This window comes from Cibotium barometz, chromosome 5, assembly GCF_041138505.1.
Source record: "Cibotium barometz isolate CiBa-2024 chromosome 5, ASM4113850v1, whole genome shotgun sequence".
NCBI classification, from domain to species: domain Eukaryota; kingdom Viridiplantae; phylum Streptophyta; class Polypodiopsida; order Cyatheales; family Cibotiaceae; genus Cibotium; species Cibotium barometz.
In genome coordinates this window covers 4,082,839-4,099,227 of record NC_141050.1, presented here as the reverse complement: position 1 = coordinate 4,099,227, position 16,389 = coordinate 4,082,839, and positions in this window count along the sequence as shown.

Below are 16,389 nucleotides of genomic sequence, written 5' to 3'. Positions count from 1 at the left end.
TCGGAATGGCTATGTCACAGTCCTAGACTTTTTCCATGTTTCTGCACTCTACAACAACCGGACTTTCCATTTCTTGCATGAGCACCTATGCCAATCTTTCACTCGGCACTATGGCTTAGAGCAGCTTTTGCCTCTAATTGGGCACTAGATCTAGCATTTGATTCATCGTTATGTTCAGCTTCATCTTGCTGAGATCCTCCCACAGGTCGACCATATTCCTCCCAGTGGTTGCTTCTCCTTACTTTGTGACTAGGCATACTTTATCCTCTGGTCACTTTTCCTTCTTCCCCCTTTGCTTCTCTTTCTTTTTCTTGACTTTCCCTTATCAGATTTCCTATCCAGACTTGCTTCGGATTTCCTTCCATTTCCTTTTGTAGGATGCTTTTACTGCTTTAGGCTATAATGGGCTCCAATTGGCAATTTTTGTTGCCATATATATAGGCAGTGATGTGTGTGAGCACACTTAGGACCGCCGGGGTACTTTTTCCCTCTTTAGGAGGTTTTTTCCCCTAGCTTGTATATACGCCCATTATTCTAGGGCTAACTCATCTTTTGTACATTGACACAATCTAATACATCATGTGTTGTGTGCATTCTTGCTTCTTCTTCTCCAAGCTTGGTGTGCTTTCCTGCAACCCTAATTCCAACAATTGGTATCAGAGCAGGCATCGGCTCCCAGGGCTACATCGCTAGCACCCTCCGACTCACGTTCTCCGATTGAGGTGAGCTTTCACGAGCACTTGCAGGTCCCTATACTCTGCAGATAAGCCCGCAGGGCTTTGCATTCTATCTGAGGTCGTTTTGGGCTCCATTTTTGCATTGCAAGTTCTGTACATGTGTTTCGGGCTCCATTTTTGCATTACAAGTTCTGTACATGTGTTTTCGTCAATTTGTGTAGAAATTTCGACAGTGCAGTTTTCTACAAAACAGACATACGTATTCTATTGTGGACCGTGCTACATAGCACAAGTTATTTTCTGTTCAGCCTTTGCTTCATTATTACAGGTAACTTTTGTATCAATTTCAGTCAGTGGGCATGGCTGATAACAGAAATGATATATTTCACATGTTTGCTGATGACAAATTGGATGGAGACAGCAAACTACCCACTTCGGACATACATGATGCAGCATGTTTTGGTTACAAAAGGAGTGTGGAACATTGTGCAGGGTATGGATGTACGTCCAGGTTCTGTGGATGTAGGATCTGTTGAGGATGTTGCAAGTTCTGGCAGCTATACTATTGCTATACTGTTGCGGGTTTTGGCAGCTATACTGTTGCTGCTGTTTTACCCACTGCTGAACAAGCTCGTTGGGATGGTAAAGATGCGCAGGCTCATGCCTTGATTGCACTTTCTGTCAAACGCTTTCACACTTTCAGATGCTTTGTATATGTGCCACGGATAAAGAAGAATCTATTGCCTGTCTCTGCGCTTGCTAGACTTGGACTTGTAGTCAAATTTGTGGATGATAGATGTACTATTCATGATTTGACTTTTGGTGATACGATTATTGTATCTGGCACCTTGTTTCGTGGACTGTATAGGCTCAATTCTTATGACAAGTGTGTGGAAGATTCAGCAAATGCAGTTTCTGATGCAGAAGGCAGTTTCAGATGCAGAACTATGGCATGCTCGTTTTGGTCATCTGAACTTTGCTAGTTTGCTGCATTTGTAGAAATCTGATATGGTTGCTTCATTGCCCCCTCTTGAGGCACCACTGAAACATGTTTGTGAAGGTTGTATTTTCGGCAAAATGCAGTGTTCTACATTTCCAAAGGATGGTTCTGTGCGGGCCACTCGCAAATTGCAACTTGTACATAGTGATGTATGTGGGCCTATGCAAACTCCGTCATTTGGTAAACACTTTGTACATAGTGATGTATGTGGGCCTATGCAAACTCCGTCATTTGGTAAACACTTGTACTTCGTGACTTTCATTGATGATTACTCAGGGCATGCATGGGTATATCCACTGAAGGCAAAGTCCAAAGTGTTTTTGTGCTTCAAACAGTTTTTATGGTTGAAAATGTATCCAATTTTACTGTGAGCACCCTACGTTCTGATCGAGGGGGGGAGTACATGTCTAAAGAGTTTGATGCATTTCTGGCTAGTCGTGGGATAAAACACCAATGTACAATGCCGTATACCCCTCAGTAAAATGGTATTGCTGAGAGAAAAAACAGATCACTTATGGAGATGGCACGATGTATGGTCAAGAGCCAAGCTTTGCCTTATGCGTTTTGGCTTGAGGCTGTCATGTGTGTTGCATATATACTCAACAGGTGTCCCACTAAGTCCTTGCAGTCTGTTACTCCATACGAAGCTTGGCATGGCAGGAAGCCTTCTATTGGTCACTTGTGTGTCTTTGGTTGCTTGGCCTATGCTTTAGTGCCTGTGCAACAACGTAGAAAATTGGATAATAAGGCTGTCAAATGCATTTTTGTTGGTTACAGTGCTGAGAGCAAGGGTTACAGATTGTATCATCCACAGTCAAAGCGTATCTTGATTAGTGGAGATGTTGTTTTTGTGGAAGATGCTGTGCAACCTTTGTTATCATGTACCAAAGAGACAGGTGTGAGCTCACGAGATGTATTTGATACGTTGTTGCCTCTATTTATAGGTGGGAATTCAAATGTAAGTCCTAATGAGGTAAATACTTAGCCTATGCAGATTTTAAACGACATCATAGATCAGCCTATTTCTGATGCAGATTTATAGGATGTAATTCATGAGGATAGGGCTGAAAATGAGCAGGCTAGAGGTATGCCTAAATGGCTGGTGCAAACCTTGCGTGATAGTAAAATTGATGCACTTATGTCTAGTCCTACTCATTCAAGTTTTTAGCATGCTATGCATCAGATTGTTATGCTTTGGCTGTGTCAAGTATGTGTGAAGAGGAAGAACCTCTTTCATTTAATGAGGCACAAAAATCAAAAAATTGGTTGGCTGCAATTGGTAAAAATTTGTGTGATTTGCCTATTGGTAAAAAGGCCATTGGATGTAAGTGGGTTTTCAAGTTGAAACGAAAGCCAGATGGCAGTGTTGATCGCTATAAGGCTAGACTTGTTGCAAAGGGTTATGCTCAAGAAAAGGGCATTGATTTTGATGAGACCTTTGCTCCCACTTGTCGTATGACTACCATTGGTAGCATTTGTGCATTGGCAGCTCATAATGGTTGGAATGTATATCAGTTGGACATAAAGACTGCATTCTTGAATGGAGATTTGCATGAGGAGGTGTATGTATCGCAGTATCGTGGTTTTGTTTAAAGAGGGCAGGAAAACAAAGTGTGCAAGTTGAGAAAGGCTTTATATGGTTTAAAGCAAGCTCCACGAGCTTGGTATGAAAAGATACATGCATATTTGACTGCACATGGTTTTCAGAATAGTCCAACAGAAAGCACTTTGTATGTTAAACATGTGGATGATGTACATCTAATCGTTCCTCTCTATGTCGATGACATGCTGCTCACAAGACCAAATGAGAGTCATATTGCTGATTTTAAGGCTGATTTGAATGCCTCTTTTGAGATGTCAGATTTGGGGCATTTGCATCATTATTTGGGGATTCAATTTAAGCAGTGTGATGGAGGTATTGCTTTGTGTCAGACAGTATATTGAGACATTATTACGGAGATTTGGCCTTGAAGACTGCAAGACTAATGCTACTCCAATGGAGACAAGTTTGAAGTCGAGTCTTCATGATGCTGGAGATCACTTTGATGTCACACTCTATCAGACAGCTGTTGGTTGCCTCATTTATGTATGCATTACGAGGCCGGACATTCAGTTTGCAGTCTCATAGGTGAGCAGGTTTATGCATAGCCCAGGGTCTCAGCATTGGAAGGCAGTTAAACACATCTTTTGCTACTTGAGTGGCACCATACATCTTGGGTTGTTTTATCCCAAGGGGGGATTGTTGCCGCCAGATTTACATACTTTTTCGGACTCAGATTGGGCTGGTTGCTATGACACAAGAGTGTCCACAACAAGTGGTTTTTGTTTCATGCTCGGTAGCTCATGCATATCTTGATTGAGCAAGAAGCAACCTACTGTGGCCACTTCTAGTTGTGAAGTTGAGTACAAGGCAGCTTTCATAGCTACGGTTGAGTGTGTGTGGCTCAGACGGCTTATGGCTGACTTGGGTGTTGAACAGGAGTCTGCCACCTCTATCTACACTGACAATCAGAGCGCATTAGCAGTTGCGAGAAACCCAGTTTTTCATTCTCGCACAAAGCATATTGAGGTGCATTATCACTATGTCAGGGAGAGACTCTCAGCCAGGAGAGATCAGCTTGGCCTATGTGCCAACACAGGACAACCTCGCCGATCTTTTTATAAAGGCGCTTCCTCGTGAGAAGTTTGAAGCTTTCCGCAAAGCTTTGGGCTTGCTCCCCTTTGTGGACTGATCTACTTCGGGCATGGCACTTCCCTATACATGAGCGCCAGCTCTCGTTCACACCATCACTCCCAGGGGGGATTTGTTGCCATATATATAGGCAGTGATGTGTGTGAACACACTTAGGACGACCGGGGTACTTTTTCCCACTTTAGGAGGTTTTTTCCCCCGGCTTGTATATACGCCCATTATTCTAGGACTAACTCATCTTTTGTACATTGACACAATCTAATACATTGTGTGTTGTGTGCATTCTTGCTTCTTCTTCTCCAAGCTTGGTGTGCTTTCCTGCAACCCTAATTCCAACAATTTTGCATCCTTTCTTCAGTCATCTTATCATTGCCTTGCCTGTTGCAATTTCTTCCCTCTTCTCTTGACAAAGCTTGTCCATTCCGGATCCGTGTTAGCATGCTCATTGAGAAGTGGGCTTTCTTGCATTGTCTGCACCATTCCTTGTGCACTTTGCATAAGCTTGGTGATTTGCTCCCGGACCCTGTGCTGCCCTACCCACTATTCTAGGTTTTGCTTTTGTTCTAGCTTGGCATTCTTGCATGTCACATTCTTGCCTGTCATCACTGTCTTGACAAGTCCTTGTAACCTTGTAATAGCCATTACTATTGGTGGCTTCTCTTGTTGTTTTCCTGCCCATTGATCCACCTTCACCATATTCACTGCTGCATTAGCTCCTACTGGGTTTACCTCTCTTTGCGGACTCACCTCTTGCAGTTCCTCTATTGATGGCATTGAATCATGGGGCAATCATTTTGCCTATGCCCTGGGGCCCTATAGTAGTAGCATATCAGCTCGACTCCTCTCTATCCAAATCTTCCACCTCCTCTTCCACAAGGTCTGTTGTTTTGAGGCTCAGTGGTGACTTGATTGACACATGAGACCTGTTGTGGGTGATGCTATTGCCTTTCTACCACTCTCGGATTCCTATTCTGAGTGTTGTAAAAATATGTGTTAGTAGTGTGGATGCTCTTTCTGTATAAATAACACATGGTTGCTGCATGATTTTCATCTGACACTCTTCCTTTGTATGACCTTGTTTATTACACTTCGTGTACCATATGCTTTGATCTCAGCCCGGATCCTGTGTGTCCTTTGGCAAGCTTGGCTAGGGTGGCCTTCAGTCCTTCTTGAACATTCACTACTTGCTTCCTGCCTTTCTTCTTCGAGGGCTTTTGCTCTTTAGCATCGGACTCCTGACTGGAATCTGATTCGTAGGTGTCTTCACTAAAACCCGACTCAAAGTTTCTTCTTCCTTCTTTTTCTTTTGTCCTTTTTTTTCTTGGGGTCTTTGCTTGTCTACTTCAAGATCCCCTTAGCTTTGGTTGCTCTTGCTATCACTTGTTCAAAGGTGAGGGTCTCCAAATCATGAGAGTCTACCACCGTTTGGAGCTTCTCCCTAAATCTTATGATGAACCACTGGCTCAGTGTGGCTGGGGTAGGTTTGTTGGGCTAGTCTAGACGCATTAGCAATGCTCTGAATTCTTTCGCATAATCCTCTGTTGGCCTCTTCTTTTAAGTCAACCTTTGCAGCTTTTCCAGTACCTCCGTGATGGTCTTCTCTCTCCGAAATCTTTTCAAGAAAGCCTTTTTCAATTCTTGAAATGTTTGGAAGTGATCTATACCCTACTGAGCATACTAGCTGGTGGCCTTGCCACCTAGAGTTGTTGCAAATGCAAAGTACTCTGTCTTTTGTGGTAGTGGGGCTCGAGTGGCCAAGAAGGTGGTCTCAAAGGCGAAGATGTGAGCATTTGGATCCTCCTCACTCTTGCCCTTGAACTTCGAGTATTTGAGATACATCCTTCCCAAAGCTACTAGTTCTTCTTCTTCTTCTTGACCTTCCTGTTTCCTTTTTTAAAGCTCCCAGTGTTCTTCCTCTCTCTCTCTTGATTTCTCAGAGGTTCCTGATTCTGCCATTCTTGCTGGTGTGCAGAATCCCTTCCAAAGATCTTCTTGGACAATGCGGTTGCCCTTCACCTTCTTAGGCCTCTCACTGCTTGCGACGACGGTACTGCAATGCCCTAATTGAACTTTCTTCATTCTCTATGCATGTCCATTACACTCCTATGACTCTCTCCTGAATATACTTGACACAAGGACGTGCACACTTCCTCTCTTGATCTACCCTAACTAGCTTCTCTATGTCAAAGGTTTTCCAGGTGAACATGCATGCCATGTGCTACTTAATTCAGGCTTCCTATGTAAAACTAACCTTTAACTTCCTACTCCTTTCTGGCATACCATTCTCCAGTAGGATCACTAAAAGTGTCGGTGTTCGATCAACACCCGACAGTTGCAAGGTTCTGGGCCACTTAGTCGGGGCTCCTGACGAGTAGCACAAGTAATATAGCTATACCCAATGTAACAAGCCAATGTTGATGCATTGAGATGCCGGTCTGCTTAAGCTTGGGGAGTTAGTAATGACTAGGCACAGGTTATAACCTAGAACCTTCATGATTCTGGATAGGAGTTAACGTCCAAATGTGACAACGCATATTTCAGTAGGTCGGCCAAGTGTGGGTTTGCCAGTTTGGTGTGCTTCGCTACATTTTCCCACAAAGTGTCTTCGCCATCGGTAACAGCTCTGCTAAGTCAGGCATTGGGGCTCTGAGAGGATATGGCACATATGGTTGCCACTTGGATTCCATGGTTGAGTAGGCCTCTGGCAAGATTCTTCTTATTAGCTCAAAGGGGGTAATTTGCATCAGCACTTTGAATATTAATTTGCGCTTTAGGAGAGGATTTCCTTCTCGGATTAGGCCCTCGTATTTTGTGACTGGATAAAGATTCAGTGGCATTTTCATTAGTAAAATCTTATAAATCATCATCATGAGGTGGTAGATTATATTGGTGGAGATAGATTAGTTGCCAGGGTAACTCCTCCCGGTCTAGAGGGTTAGTTGGGAATTCAATAAACGTGAGAATATACAATCTGCCTCAGTTTTGTTAGTAGGAGAGACACTAGGAAAGAGATGCACAAACGTGCATGCACACACTTCACGTATATGCACAACCAACACACACATATGTGCATATACAAAATTGATACATAGCCACACGTGCACGTATGCATGCACACAGTGGCACACATGCATGTGCAAGGTGTGTGTGCATGTGTGTGTGAAAGAGGGGGAAGAGAGAGAGAGAGAGAGAGAGAGAGAGAGAGAGAGAGAGAGAGAGAGAGAGAGAGAGAGAGAGAGAGAGAGAGAGAGCTTTTTTCTATGTGTGCGAGAGAGAGTATTTGTGAGATGAGGTGCGAGAAGTGCAAGAATGCATGTGCATGTGCATGTGCACATATGTGCATGTGAGAGAGAGGTGTATGTGTGTATGAGAGGGAGAGTGCATGTTCATATGAGTTCATGAGTTCATGTGCATGTGTACATGTGTACATGTGAGACAAGAGAGAGAGGGTGTTTGCATGTGTGTGCATGAGAGATTGAGTGTGTGTTTGTGTGAGAGACACACACACACACACATACACACGCACTTTTTACATGTGCATAGGTGCACACACACACACAAACACACACAAACACATGACACATGACACACAAACACAAACACACACATATATATACATGCACACACGCTTGTATGGATAAACGCACATTCATGTACACGTATATCGACATACCTACACTTGCACACATGCATGCACATAATCCCACACTTGCATATACACACACATATAAGCAAAAACTTTATACCGCAATGCATGGGTAATAGACATACTATCTATTATCCAGAGGTTTTTTCCTCATGCCATGTGCTACTCTCTCTAGCCTTCTCCTCAAAAACAATCTCCTATGCTCCTCCTCTAGCCACATGGTGGTGTGTACAAAGAGGAGAATCTATGTTGCAACAACAACGCAAGCCAAAGGTATCACATTCTTGCACAATCGCCCCGGCTACATCAGCTTGCACTCATACCCACCTTGCACTCATACCCACCTTGCACTCATACCCACCTTGGTGTCACAACCTACAACAATTACATGAAAACACTCTATGCTTACATGCGGGACGCCTGTATGCCTTCTCGCTATGTAGCTGCAATGCAACCTTGCGTAAGACACGAAAGAACTAGGACACTTTCTACACACGATCTTGCCTTGCACACCAAACAAACGATGACCTTGACTTGCATGCCAGAACGGATGTGTGAGCTCTACATACATACATACATATATATATATATATATATATATATATATATATATAGAGAGAGAGAGAGAGAGAGAGAGAGAGAGAGAGAGAGAGCATGTGAAATATATGAATATAATTATTAATTATTAAATATATGTATATATATACACACACACACACACACACATATATATATATATAGAGTGAGTGAGTGAGATGTACGTACATATGAGTAACATAGAGAGAGAGACATATATCTGTATGAACATTCATTATACAATGCAACAACGCCGTGCATAGGTCCACGACTTCTATATTTTAGACTATCTATTAAACACCGAGGAGAGGGAGATAGGTGTAAGAAGCCAAGGAGTGAGTGAGCCATGTGTAAGAAGCCAAGGAGTGAACGTTTTGTTTTTTGTGTCGTAGAGCAACACGCAAGTTGAGATCTCATTTCTTTTAAAGAAAGCATTTTTTCAATGGGCATGGTGGGGATAACCCACTGCGTGTCCACATCTCATTGCTGTGATGTGGCCATATGCCACGTGTGATGTAAACATGTCTCTTCAAGCGGTGGACGATAGGAGAAACCATCTCGAAAATTAAGCTGAACACTTGGTGTAATTAGAGAGGAGGAGAGAGAGTTATAAACAATTAATTAATATTAATCTGTGAGGGATTTCACATCATAATACTGGTGGAGACAACGGGATCTTCTGAGGATGGCAAAATACTTTGGAGTTGAAGCCATGCAAGAAAATACCAGATCCGATGGAGTCAGTTGGATTAATTAATCCCATTAATGTAGTCTGATGGTACAAATGCATCAAACTAATCAGCGAAACGATGAATAACATGAATCAAACTTTGGTGAATATTATAATAAATCCTCAATTTCAAAGTCAAAATCAAAACCACTCAACTGATCAAAGGGCTAGAACACAAAGTTTTTCAAGGTTGCCCTCCTTAGAAGATATTTTAACTTGGTTGGATTAGTTTGAGAATGTAGCTACTTAACTTGGTTGGATTAGTTTGAGAATGTAGCTACTTAACTTGGTTGGGTTAGTTTGAGAATGTAGCTACTTAACTTGGTTGGATTAGTTTGAGAATGTAGCTACTTATCATGGTTGGCTAGATGACAAAAAGGCATATGAAGTAAGGACAGTTTTGTTAAAAGATGCAAGTTACCATCTCAAAGTTTTACAAAACCTTGAAAAATGTGCCGCCTATTTGGTGGAAAGTAATTCCTATGTCAGACAGGAAGTTGCAAAGTTCTGGTCGCACCTACCTGATTATATCGGTGGAGAAAGCCTCGATTATGACAAGCTGTTTACCTGCCTAGATCATTATAAAAGCCTGTCTTGTATGCATCGCTGATAGTGAACAAAAGCCACACACTAAGTGTGTAGCCTAAGCCTAACGCTCACTACACTATATGAATTGTCAGATCTAAGTTGATTGAGATCCTAAGCATTAGGATATGGGTTTGGGGGGGGATTAGCCTGTCCAGATTAGAGTCTCATAAGAGTCATAACTTTTCATTCTTGTATCTCATCTAATTCAATAACATAATTAGTGATGATGATTTGGTTTCAACTTGTTCATTCAATCTGATTGTTGGTCGTTGTGTCACATTTTCTCTTCCCCAAACCACCATTTTAGCATGGTATCAGAGCCTCGTTTACTGCCATTACATAGAGTCTGCCTAGGCACCACCTAGCCTGTGAGATCAAGCAAACCAACATCTACATCAGCTTAAGTCACACGCTGCCTCAAATCTGCAGCCATTTTGCTCTGCGTAGTGTTGCACAACTGTTAAGTTAGTCTTTTGCATTCTAGCATTCAACATTCTGCACTTGTGTTGCAGATTCAACATCAACCACTTTTGCCTATACACTCAGATCTGCACAATCTACAATAGCTTGCCACTTGCTGATGCCACCTCATCTTCTAATCTACTAATGACACATCATCTTTCGGCCGTCTGAAGCCACGTTATCTTCCAACTTGCTGATGCCACATCATCTTTTGATCTACTGAAGCAACGTCATCTTTTGATCTGCTAATGCCACATCATCTTCTAGTTGTCGCGCCACAGCGAGCTGTCTAAAATAGTTATTGGAGACATTTACCAGACTCAGCTATCTAAATGAGTCACTAATAGAATCAGCTATCTAAATGAGTCACTAATAGAATCAGCTTCGTGAATTGGCTAACTGAATCAACCATCTAAACTAGCTACTAGAGTCAGCCATCTAAGTCAACCTGCTACTACTGATGATGAGACAGCCATCGACCTACATCGACTTGCTGTGTTGATAGTCACCGCTTGTTGCCGCATATTTGGGCAGGTTTACTCTTTTGGCCGAGTTTACTTCCTTGGCCAGGTTTACTAAAGTCGGAATCAACGTTCGAAGTCAGCCTGTCGGAGTCAGCTCCAGCTATCGAAATCCGAAGGCGGAATCAACTACCTATTTTGCTAAGCTCAATGTCACCCAACTTGAGTAGCCTACACATGGAGGGAGTTGAAAAAGTCAATAGGACAAACTATGCAACATGAAATCTAAAGATGGAGCCATTATTATTATTCCAAGATTGTTGGGAGATGGTTTTTATGGAGAGACCAAGTGATGTAACTGCTAAAGCCCTAGCAAAATGGGACAAGAAGGCCATGTTTGCTATCCACATGATAAAGTTGAGTGTGAAGGATGACATCCTCAGCCATTTGAGGGAGGTGCTGACTCCCAAGGAAGCTTGGGACAATCTGAAGAAGGTGTATGGGACTAAAAGCACTTCAAGATAAATTGCCTTGAGAGCTAAACTTATAAACGAAACAAGGAAGCCAAATGATAATGCTATGGACTTCATCAAGCAGGTGAAAGATCTGTATCAATAAACTGATAAATGTGGGAGACAAGATGTCTGACAATGAGCTTGCTACAATCATCATCCATGAGCTGAAGGCATGCTATGAAGGTCTTGTTCAAGGCCTCATCATTTTGAGGCAAAAACCCTCCCTTGAGGAAATGGAGCAGATCCTTAGGGATGAGGATTAAAGACAAGCAACCATGAAGAACATCCATGGTAGCAAGACTTCTTCAAGTAACAATGACAAATCCCTCTTCATAACAAGAGGAAGAGGAAGATCAAATAATAAAAAAGGACTAAGAAGACATAATAACCACCCGACCAACAACAACAACAATGGTCAAGGTACTCATAAAGGTACTTATTCTTTTAATGGTAGAGGTGGATATTCCTCTAGAGGTAGAGGAAGAGGTAGAACTTTCCATAACTCCATTCAATGTTATACTGTAAAAAAATATGGGCATTTTGAAAAAGATTGTAGGAAAAAGAAAGTTGATCTGAAGGGGAAACCAGTCAGCTTTGTTGAAGATGGAAGCTCTCAAAGCTTCATTAATGCCAACACTTCTCTCTATCGAAGAGATCAAAGAGGGCTAACAATGTAGACCATGGAAGCAAGTAGGAACCATGGTAGATTGATAGTGGGGTAGGCCCCCAGGTGACTTCTCATGCTGAATACTTTTCTAAATTGGATTCTACTCATGATAGTTTGATTTACACTCCAGACGACACTCCTAATTCTATCACTATAGCAAAGGAGAAGTTTCCCTTAAGCTAAATATAGGGGAAAAGAAGCAGCTTGGAGATGCCCTCTTGGTGTCTTCACTCACCAAGAAGTTACTCTAAGTTGGAGCCATGGTGGATAAAGGGTTCAAAGTGGAATTTGAAGGCCAACAATGAATGATTAGAGATCCTCAACACAGCTACAAGGTCATCAGAAGAGGTCAGAAGCATGGAAAACTCTTCAAGTTGAGTGGATCAATAGCATGTGTCTGCTGAAATCAATAGGCATGCCCAAAACCAAGCCTTTTGAATCAACTCAACTTGAAGATTTTGATGAAATCAAAAGGCATGGTTTTAGGCATACCATCTCTGCAAAACGTTTTTAATGAAGTATGTGAAGCCTATTGCATTGGCAAGTAGTCTAGAGCACTGTTTCCTAGAAGCACAAGTAGAGCAAGGGGAGTCCATGACCTCATTCATATAGATGTTTGTGAATCAGCCTACACTCCTTCACTTGGTGGCAATACATACTATGTTTCCTTTATAGATGATTACTTTAGATACACGTGGGTTTTCTTCATGAAATCTAAAGCTAAAGTATTTGGCATTTTCAAAGAGTTACATGTTATGGTTTAGAACATGACATGAAGAATCAAGGTCCTTAGGTCAGACAATGGAGGAGATTACCTCTCAAAAGACTTCAACAAATACCTTCTTGAGCATGGCATAAGAAGGCAATTGACCTACAACTATACACCTCAGCAAAATGGAGTTGTTTGAGAGGAAGAATAGAGTCCTGTTTGAGTTAGCGAGGTGTATGCCGAGGGAGAAAAACCTCTCTAATACCTACTGGGATGAAGCTATTAGCATAGCTGACGAATAGATCCCCAACTGAAGCACTCCAGGGCTTCACCCCATATGAAGCTTTTCATGGACTCAAGCCTTAGGTACATCATCTCAGAGTATTTGGTTGTTTAGCTTTTTTTCATATTCCAAATGCAAATAGGAAGAAGCTTGATAACAAGTCAAGAAAGTGTGTCTTTGTTGGATATACTAGTGACTTACAAACTCTATGATCCAATAAAAAAGGAAACATTTGTGTCAAGGAATGTGATATTTAATGAGACTTCTAGATGGACATCAGCTCATCCATCAAATGCATACACCACTTCTTCTTTAACTACCCTCAAAGGGAAGATAACACCTTTGGAGGACTCCATCAGGAGGTCTACAAGAGACATAAGGCAGCACCAAAGGTTAACATATCACATAGGTAACAATTCAGACTTTAAACAAACAAATTATGCTCTCTTAACATGATGTAGCATGATGAACCCCCTTCTATGAGGATGCCTACGATAAGAAAGAATGGATAGATGCAATGGATAAAGAGATGACTGCACTACACAAAAATCACACTTGGGAGAGCTTCCACCTAACAAGAAAGCAATAGACTGCAAATGGATCTACAAATTGAAGTACAACAAGGAAGGAAAGATGGATAGGTCCAAAGCAAGACTTGTGGCCAAAGGTTTTGCTCAAAGATAGGGGGTTGATTATGAAGAGACCTTTGTACCATTAGCCAAGATGAATTCTATCATGTTACTCCTTTCTCTAGCCTCTCTTCATAAGTGGAAATTGTGGCAAATGGATGGTAACAATGCCTTACTCAATGGCAAGCATGAGGAAGAAGTCTACATGTAGCAACCTGTAGGTTATGTCAAAGCAGGAACAGAGCATCTTGTTTGCAAGAAGTTGGAGAAGAGCTTGTATGGTTTGAAACAAGCTCCAAGATCTTGGTATGTAAGAATTGATGAGCATCTCAAAGCTCAAGGTTTCCAAAAGAGTAATGCATATTATACTCTCTACTACATGGTGAAAGGGCCTAAGGACAGTTCTTGCTCTTCTGTATGTTGATGATCTGATTTTGACAAGAAGCAATGAATCCATGATCTGATTTTGATAGGAAGCAATGAAGCCATGGTTGCAGCTGTCAAATCCAAACTCTCAGCTAAGTTTGAAATAAAAGATCTTGGATATCGTTGGGATTAAAGTAGCTAGGACCACATCAGGTGGTATCTTCATCTCTCAGCAAAAGTACCTATAGACTATCCTCAAGAAGTTTGGTATGGAGACCTGCAAGCCAATGTCTACACCAATGGAATCCAATTTGAAGCTGACAAAGGATGAAATAGGTCATCCTTCTGATACTACTTTGTATAGGAAACTCATTGGTTCTCTCATGTACTCGACTTGACCTCTGTTTTGTAGTAAATAGTCTTGCTTAGTTTATGTAGAACCCCAAATTGTCTCATTGGACTACAACCAAAAGAGTGCTCAGATATTTGAAAGGCACTAAGCCTTGGGGTATCTTATATGCAGGTGACACACTAACTATGCAACCTGTCTGATGGTGGATAGAAGAAGCATTAGTGGCAATTCATTCTTATATGCAGGTGACACACTAACTATGCAACCTGTCTGATGGACAGGTTGCATTAGTGGCAATTCATTCTTATATGCAGGTGACACACTAACTATGCAACCTGTCTGATGGGGACAGAAGAAGCATTAGTGGCAATTTATTCTTTCTTGGTGCAGGAGCCATTTCCTAGTGTTCTAAGAAGCAGAATACAGTCAGTATGTCATCCACAGAGGCTAAATACAAAGCCTTAACCACCTTAGCCTATAAAGCTATCTGGCTGAAAAGATGTTTGTAGGAACTTGGAGTTGATGGTCCTACTCCTATTCTTTGTGATAATATATCATCTGAAGCCTTAGCCAGAATCCAGTCATGCATCAAAGGACTAAGCATATTGAAGTCAGAGAACATTTCATCAAGGAGAAGATACACTTAGGTGACAAAGTGTTGCAGCATTATAATGCCAAAGAGGTTGTTGTAGACATCTTCACTAAAGCCCTTGGCAAAGAGCAAGCAGGCCTTGGCATGATGGAGCTTCCCTTAAGGGAAGGTGTTTGAAGAGTAAGGAAAGGCTCCATATTTGCTCCATGCTTGGAGCAAGGGAAGGCTCAATAGTTTTCCACATAATAACATGTTTTAGATTTTTAGATTTTTTTGATTTTGTAGGTCTGAGTCAACTAACTGAATCAGCTTCTGCTAGAGTCAACTTCTGACCTACAAAGTCTGTCAGAGTGAGTTAGAGTCAGCTAACTGAATTAGCTTCTGCTAGAGTCAGCTTTTGACCTCCTACAGCTTCTGACCTATGGAGTTTGTCAGAGTGAGTTAGAGTCAGTTGTCTGAATCAGCTGACTGAATCAGCTAACTAAATTAGCTAACTAAATCAACTGACTAAATCAATTTATCAAAGTCAGCTTTCGACGTACGGAGTCTGCTTCTGACCTACGAAGTTCAGCTGATTGCTGAACTTGAGGGAAGGTTTCTCTTACATAAGCACAAATCTAGTTCAGTAGTTTAGTTTGATAGAAATTTCTCTTCCATAAGCATAAATCTAGTTAAGTTTAATAGTTCTTTCTCTTCCATAAGCACAAATCTAGTTAAGATTGATAGTTCAGATAGTTCTTTCTCTTCCATAAGCACAAATCTAGTTAAGATTGATAGTTCAGATAGTTCTTTCTCTTCCATAAGCACAAATCTAGTTAAGTTTGATAGTCCAGATAGCACCATCAATTTTAGTTTTCTTTGGAGACCATAAAGTGATGTATAAGTCCAGCAAGGTGGTGGATGCTCCTTTTCAGTTGGGATATACCACTTTTTATCATAGATGTTATGTTTTGCCCAGACATCTGTTTAAGTTCACTTTGGGTTGTGACTAGTTTCTTAAAACTTGTGCATAATTAGATTTCAATCAACAAAATTAGTGTTACTAAACTATTTACTAGGACCATTTTTGCAAATGAAAACTTTGGATCAATACATGTGTGTTCAAGTTGAACAAGACATGGTCAATGAAAACTTTGGATCAATACATACAGTGTGTTCAAGTTGAACAAGACGTGGTCAATGAAAAATTAAAGATGCAACATATTTAGAAAATACTTTGGAATTTTGAATCTTTAGTACCAGACACTAAGAAGGACACAATAACAACAACAGATGTTAGACATGTTATCAGAACATCCCCATTAAAATGGCACAAAGAAGATAGAACCCAATGGAAAATCAAGTTATAGAAGATGCAATCAATGACATGTTAAACAGAGGAGTGATTCAACCTTGTGATGGCCCATGGGTGTTCGAACCACATCTGGTCAAAAAGCCAAATGGA